The sequence below is a fragment of the Anabas testudineus genome, chromosome 15 (genome assembly GCF_900324465.2).
Source record: "Anabas testudineus chromosome 15, fAnaTes1.2, whole genome shotgun sequence".
Taxonomy (NCBI): Eukaryota; Metazoa; Chordata; class Actinopteri; order Anabantiformes; family Anabantidae; genus Anabas; species Anabas testudineus.
The window spans coordinates 1,915,217-1,923,962 of NC_046624.1; positions in this window are offsets into that span (position 1 = coordinate 1,915,217).

An 8,746-nucleotide genomic window follows, 5' to 3' on the forward strand; every position below is an offset into this window, starting at 1 on the left:
TTTGCAGGATAAAGCCAAATAACTAAGATTTTCCACCTGAGTAATGTGTGGCCTGCTGCAGTACTTTGAACCACTTGTAGTCAAGCTAATGTTCAGCTTCTTGATTCTCGCTGGGTCCTGCCTTCTGGCCACTTGTAGAGGTGTCCTTGGACAAGACACCAAAACGCTGTAGAAGCCTACTCTGTACAGTACAGAGTACAGTACATATCTACATATCTACATATCTACCCTGTAGATAGGCACCTGTCCAACCACAATTTCCCCAAGAGGATCAAAAAAGAATGTCATTATAATAATAATAATTATTATTATTAAGGCTAATATATTATTACTAACATAAAAAACTTAGTAGATAGTTGTACCACATTTAGCAGTAGAAAATCTGGTCAATGACCATTTACTACAAAATTAAGAAACAGATGGTTGTACACTTGTACACAATTTATTAATGTGAGCAACATTTCCAACACATTTGTCTTCATCAATCCTTGGAAAAAATGACTTTAATTTGTTCTTCTACTGTGTCATATCATTTTTTTGCAGATGATACTGAGGCCTCTGATGAGAAGGTATTGTTCAAAACTAATGGTTTGAACAATGGGGAAGGCTACAAAAAATTCTGCTTCATTGATGGTTTCCAAGAGCACAGTAGCCTCTAGGAGGTTGCAGGTGGTCATTGTTGCATGGGCGATACTTTGTACAAGTAGTTGTTGCTAATAATGAATGTTATGTTTTAAAGCAGAAAGGTGAAATGTCCAACAGCTCTTGTTGCATATTGTCATTCAGTTTTCAGACAGTAGCATTTTAGTTTCTTCTGCCCAGAAATATTGTTCATCCTAAGTGGTCATATGTACTTTGTGTCGAGTGTCCCTACCCTCTCATATGAGCCATTATAGTTCTTGTTGAAAGAGCAACCATGACAGCAGGTGTCTATTGTAATTGCACCACTTAAGTGTCAACCTCAATTTGCTTAAGGTGGGCAGTCCGGCACCAACACGTTAGTTTGTGTGTGTGTGTGTGTGTGTGTGTGTAAAACTGTGAAATTGATAAGTACAGTTCAGTTACATGCAGCACAAGAGGTGTTGAAGTTAGACTACAGTGACACACATTTTAACCAGTAGATGCCCATTGTGATCACTTACATTCTGTGGTGACCTCACTTGTCCTTTATTCGTTCCGTGTCCTCTTTGCTTCACATTAGTTTAGCTTCAGGTTAATCATTAGTGGCGGCTAGGCTGAACAGAATTGAAAGCAGTATGGTTCTAGTTAAACTAACAGGAGCAAATGAGAGGCTGCCATCCCGCTAACTTTCATTGTTACTTTTTCATCATCGTTACCAGCTGAGTATCAATGGGAAAGGTGAGAAGAAGATGTGGATCTTTATCAGGTCACAATCGTAGAAAGTTAAAACCACCAGCTTACTACTGTTTGTGGTCACACTGTCTGCCTCCTTTCTTGTAACAAAGCTACACAATATGTCAAACTACAGAACAGTATATGGCTCATACAATATTTAGGCTGCTCAGTATAACCATATTAATACACAAATGGCACATGCTGCATGGGTTGCAAATAATTTTAAACTGTAAACTCACACACAACCTGGATTAATGCTTGAATCAATTAAATCAGTCTTGTCAATTGAATCTTAATCTGTCTCACGCCACTCTGGTTTACTTCATTTTCCGTTTCTTTCATTTATTTCGTCACCTGACCAGATTTTAAAGGACTAATCTGCCTCTTTTCTTTCTTTTCAAATGTCTTGATTTGTCTGAATATTTGGGTCTTATCTTAAATATTATGAAGTTTTCATGTGACCTTATCACAGACACCAGATCAGACTTTGGCTATTGAGTCCTTTGTTTAAAATCCTCATTCCTTTTCTGTAACCCTGTTTTTCCTATTCGTCTCTGTTTTCTCTGGTGTTTTGCTTGAGATTTACATTTCACCCACCGCTACTTGACTCTTCACCGGAGAGACTTTCTAACCGAGTAGTCTTTTACTCCTCTCTCTCACTCTATTCACTCATATAGTTTACAGTGTATATATACACACAGTGTAAAATCATGTTGAGTGATGGAGGCCCCCTGGTGGCCATGTTATTGACTTCTGTGGCAGGTAGGCAGCAGGTTCTCTTCAGGTGACTGTGAGGATCTTAATAAAGATGTACACACTTCTGGCACAAGGCTGAGTTAGACCTGTACAAGTACTCTTCTTTACTGCACTCGACAGGGTTTCTATACCACACTATGTTTCTTTACTACAGTGTATTCTCTTTCTTTACTGGCTTTAAATTATATTTTATTAACTGCCTCTACTGTTTTTGTCTCTCTGTACTCTTTACTGTGTTTCTGCTGTGTCTCTGTACTGCTGTTCATTCTGCTTGTTTTGTCCACCTTTGACTTTATTGCTGAAGCACTGCTCTTTTTAACCAGGCTTTACAGTGTGAGCATGTCACTGCATATGATTGCGAAAAAATGTTTTGGGTACATTGGTGTTTTATTGTAATGAATTATGGCGTTTTGTTCTACCCAGGCCATACCTCAAACCCTCACCTCTCCCTAAACTTGCCACTACTCCGACCTAGGTTATGTTTAGATGCTTGTTCACTGGCTGATGCTCTCCCAGCGGGCAGTCGTTAGGAGGAGGGTCTTGAAGATGAATTATCTAGCGCCATATTGGCCATCAGGACCAATCAGCCAGGCAGGCCATCAGGACCAATCAGCCAGGCAGGAAATGGATTGCTCTCATTTGTTCTCATTATTATTGTAACAGCCACAATGCTCAGATAGACACACACATGCTGCTTGCTGTCACCACCATGAAACGTTCCCATTAGTTATGCTGGGACACAGCATGTGTGCGCGTGTGTGTTAATCAGGAGGCTCGCAGGCCTATGTGTGCAGTGATATAGCATCTCATTACTCCTGCAGTACAAAGAGTAAGACTGAAAGAAAAATCATCCATTAGTAGATACTTCACCGACAGACTTCTTTACTCACCAGCACAGGAGACTTGATGATGGCTGACACATGCAGTTAGTCCATCTAAATGCCTGAGCTTTGTCAGCTGGTTGCCACACTTTTAGTACGAGAGGAATACTGTAGACTTAGACTGATAAATGGAGCCCATATGGCAGGTCTTGTGCTAAATTCAGATCCAGACCACCACTGATAGACTAGATATGATACATTTTGATTAAGTGCACAGTTAATGTAATGATATCATAAAAAATTGAATTTTATTACAATTGTATTGTTATATATCCTAACAAAGTATGGGAAACATACTGGAAAAACTAGTAAAAGTTTAAGAAAATGTAAAGATAAGCACTTTCTATTGCGTAAAGCAGGTTTCTGTTTTGCTAAAAGTGGTCAAAAAGTCCTGGGACAGATACAAGACTGTGACCAAATAACAGTTGGGACAGGTGGATGGACACATTAATCAGTGATAAACATAAAACACATAGGAGTAAGTAAGTAAAAAAAAAGCTAAAGCTGCCTAAAGAGCAGCTGTGTTCAGTCTGTTTCCCTTCTCAACCCTGGCAGTGGTTCGCTGTGATCAAGTGTCCTCTGTTGCCCTTGTGACCCAGAGTCCATGTTCACCACTGCAGCAGTGTGACAAGTTGAACCACTGGAGGTCAGCAAAGACAAGATTTCCAGCTGCTATCAGTCAGTTTCTGCTCAGATGACAAACTAGAAAATAACTGAGTGCAATTAATTAAGACTAGACTGAAGTCAGGTATAAGTACTAAACTTGAGCATTTTCAATTCATACTAGTTCATACTTTTCAGAGGAAAATATGTTTTTTTTTTGCTGAACTTTGTGTACCTGTATTCTGTAGCAGTCATTCACATTTTACACACAATATATACAATTAATAAATATGCTATATCAGCCTCATCAACTATAAAATACGGTTATTAATATTAAAAGTCTAACACTATGCACTTTTGATCCCCACTTTTGATATTTTCCTGATATTTTGCAATATTAGGAAAATTGTTACTGGCACAGTTCTTTTCACGCTGCAGAGTTGTCAATATGATTGGTTCAAGTCAGTGAACACTTAGGATCATCTTGTCTCATTTGGACTCAGCTTAAATAATTTTGTCCTTATTGAAACATGTTTCAGCGCTACTAACACACCACAGACTCCAGCATATTGGCAGAACCAAGAGTACTTTCAAAATAAATAACTGCAACCCTGAGCTGTTTTTCTTTTTTCACTTTGTTGGTTGATTGACAGCTGACAATGGTCAGTCCACTCTCTGTTCCAATCCAGGTTGTAAATGTCACACAGGCAGGAGGAAGGCCTGCAGGGCTTAATATACTATGGGTTGTATGAGATGTCTGTGTGTGTGTGGGTGTGCAGCCTCCAGGGTCTCAGTAAAGGCTGATTTCCAAAATGAAAACACTGATTAGATATGAGCACCGAGTTCAAATGTGTTGGCCACAGTTTATTCACATACACACGTGTATGGACACATGCACAAACACTATACAATCCAAAAAGTAAAACTGTCAATATTACCTTTATTTAAATGACCTTACAGAGCACTGCAACACTTCCCTTTCACAATACAATTTAATCTATATTATAAACTCAAACAAACTCTGACCTGCTATTTTATTGTATCACAGTCCCACAGTTGTTTCAGGCACTAGTGAAATAGTCACACATGACTTCTTAGATTTTTGTATTTTTAATTAACCCACAGTTATGAAAAGTCAAACCAGCATGAGGATTTAGAATTTTACAGTGTCCCCTAAGTTGAAAGCAGCCAGGAGCAAAGACCAATTAATGAATAATTAAAAATAACAAAACAAAGCAACAATTGACAATTGAGGAACAAATGATTAAAACATAAATCATAAAAAATATTGTAACATTAGCATCATATTGCGGAAAATTGTCTTAAATAAAATCTCCACAGCCATTATTTTTATTATTATGTAGAACTTCCACAGCTTTAAGAAGATCAGAGGCTTACAACAGCCCAACATACATTTGCTGCTAGTCATCAGGTGAGTCCTTGAGCAAGACACTTTAGGCTAGCTCTCTCATAAAGGCTGCTTTTTATTAATTACAGTCAGTAATAAGTTAGTCTACAGGATCAGCTGGTGATCTTACTTTAAAAGCAGTCGTGTTGATCTGAACTTGTTGCAAGTTGTGCCAAATGTGTCTTAATAATGTTTTAACATCACAAATGAGCTGTCAGAGGTGGGGGGTGGGGTTCCATACATGGAAAAAGAAAAAAATCCTTGCATGATCTGTAGCAGTAAACAAGCTCAACACTCAGTACAAGTGCCAGTTTGAAGTCTTTCCTCAAGTTAAAGTACATGCTCCAAATGGTATTGTAAAGTACAAAAACTACATGTACTCCAGTAAGAAAACAAAATATTTCAAACAGTATTAAACTGAAATTGTTAAAGATGAAAGAAAACATATGGCAAAGAAAATGTATAATAATTATTAAAAGAATTTAAATAGATGTATTTTACTAGTACATGGAAATTATTCAAATAAGCTGGTTTATGTTGTTGTTAACATGTCTTTCATTGTCCCAACATAAAAAAGCCCAAACATTAACAGCAGTGTATAATTAGTAGCAGAACATGTCTGTTATGGTGGTTATGATGTGTGTGTTGTGGGTTTCTGCCAGTTCATTCACCTAATTCTGTGAACAACACACACTTAGTTTATTCAGCCAGATCACATGAAATCATCAGACAAAGAAAAGGCTCTCTACATGAGAAAGCACAAAATCAAGTGTGTTAAGAGGTGGTAATAGGTTTATTTAAGCATGTAACAATTACCATCAGGATGATGAATGGAGTAGCTCATTATGTGTGTGTGTATGTGTGCGTGAGTGTGTGTTGACAGACTCAGCTGCTCATCAGGGATGGGCCTGTCCTATTGCTGGGTCCCACCACCAATAATAATAAATAGTGTGCTCACACACTCACACACATTGAATCTGTCAAGCTGTGATCAGTTAAAGCTGCATCAGACAAAAGCATCACATGTTCTGGACAATAAACTGCTGCATTAGCATAGCAACTGAGTGTAAAGGCTGACAGAAGACGGCTGCCTGGCATTCATTTATCAAGAGAGCTGAACACAGTGATGCTGCCGTGTGTGTGCATCAGGCGCGTACACGCACACACAGAATGGATTAAAATACACGTGTTCATTAGTTTAATTCAATTACATTTTATTTATATGGCGCCAAATCACAAAGAAGTCATCTTAAGGCACTTTACAGTGCAAGATTACAAAATATGACTGTATTCAGAATTATATCGAAAACCCAACAACCCTACTTGAGCAGCACTAGGCGGCATTTGAGAGGAAAAACTCCCTTTAGAGGAAGAAACCAGGCTCACAGTAGGAGGCCATTAGCTTCAACCAGTTGGGTTGAGTGGATAGAGGAGAGAGAAAGGCACCAGGCAACAAAAACAACAATAATAAGCAACCAAAACACTGGGAAAGGTTGGTAGAACCAGTAACTGCACTCTGGAGATATACAGCTCCAAGGTCAGGGATACTCTCAGAAAGATACAGAGAGGGATAAAGAGAGGAGGAAACACAACTACGGGAGAGAGAAGGCACAAAGTTAATGACATGCAATGGCATTTGAATGGATAGAGGATAGGAGATGAGGGGAGAGAAGAGGAGCTCAGTGTATCAGTAGAGGTCCAGAGTCACCTGAGCCATCTCTGACTATAAAGCTTTATAAAAAAGGGAAGTTTGTACAGAGAGTGTTTTAAACTCTATTGTGGATTTTACAGGGAGCCAATGGAGAGAAGCTAATGTAGGAGAAATATGATCTAACTTGTTAATTCCAGTCAGAACTCTGGCTGCAGCTTTTTGGATTAACTGGAGGCTTTTTAAGCAGTTATTTGGGTCATCCTATTAATAGGTAATTACAGAAGTCAAGTCTAGAAGTATCAGCTGCATTGACTGGTTTTTCAGCTTCACATTAGGACAGGATGATGCTTAGGATTTTACCAATAGTCCCTAGATGGAAGAAGGCAGATTTGTGTTAGCAAGTAAAGGGAATATAAAAAATATCCTGGTCAAAGATAACTCCAAAATTCCTCACAGTGTTTTTAATGAACCAAAATACAAGATTTGGGCCTACAGTACATTCATCCAGTGTTTATCTTGACTATTTTTCCTGTTAGGGATTACCCAGCTGAAGCCAATCGCAGCAGATTATGAGGAAGGATTTAGACTAGACAAAACATCTTGAGGTTAGAAAAGGTAGTAGTAGTAGTAGAGTAGAGCATTGTAACCGTTGGTTGCTATATGTACTGTACCTGAGTTGTTTAAATGGTAAACGGTCTGCACTTATGTGGCACTTTTCTACCTAACTGGTACTCAAAGCACATCACACTGCGTCTCATTCACCCATTCGCACACACAAGCACACACACACACACACACACACATCGATGGCAGAGCTGATCTGACTCACCAGGGGCAACTCGGGGTTCAGCATCTTGCCCAAGGACACTTTGGCATGTGACATGCCACCAGTCCTATGTTTGGCAGATAACTGCTCTACCTATTGAGCCACAGCCACCCCAATAGCTTTAACTCTCCACCTGAGTTTGATTTTGTGCCAAGGTAATCCAAGTCTGGGCTAACTGTTCCTTGGCTGTTAGCATCTGCCAGAAGTCGTTACAGCCCGGATTTAGGACCATATTTTCTCAGCTTCACATTTCATTACCTGCATGTTGCTATTTTGATTTGTTCCTTGTTCCATGCTTGTGCAAAATTTGAATGGAGCACAACCAACAGATGTGTTTTGATCCTACCGCCGTATGATGGCCACAGTTATTTATAAGTCAAAGAAAACAAGCAACGTTATGCATTTGTGTTGCTTAAGACACTGAAAGCCTCTGTGTTCAGAACAAAACGGTACGTTTCTGACTCTGATACTGATGACAGAACCATTCTGAGAATGGCTGATTCTGCTGATTATACTGTAATACTGCTGCCCGAAGGTCAATTCATTCTATTGCAGCAGTTTTTCATACTTTGTTTTGTTCACAGAGATACACTGCAGGTTTTCGCCACTCGTGCATATAAATATACTGTATTTGCACACACACACAGACAGCCTGAACTGTGTGTATGTGGGTGCATGCAGCCTGACAGGTCTCCACAGTGGGAGTTAGCTGCCGCTGTAATCCAATTACAGGAGCATAAGCGATTTGTTTGACACTTCTCATAATGTAGCAGTTTCCCAATAAGATGCGCCTCTAATAACTGCAGCAAGCTGGGGTATAAATCTGATGGGAAGGTGTGTGTGTGTGTGTGTGTGTGTGTGTGTACACAATCTCCTGCTTCTGCTGCTTCTGACAGTGTCATCTTTACAATCTCGGGCAATGGTCTGGTAACATCCCTGTCATTATCACAGCTCATCAGTATATATTTCCTTACAGTCTAGCCTAAATCCCCATGCATTTATGTTGCACAGCAGCTTCACACTCTATCAACGGTCTAGATGATGATGACTTCCAACCAATCAGTCCAGAGTAAAACTAGTCATCAATCCTACAGGATCTTCATATGAAAAACAAATAATGAGGTAACAATTTGACTGTATTTAACAGCAGTCATACTCAGTCTGAGTATGGATTTCTCTGGATGGGTTCCTCTTTCTGCCTCTGCCCCCATGTTGATCTGGATTTTCTGTTTGTTTGGACTTTGATTTTGAATTTTGACTTTAAT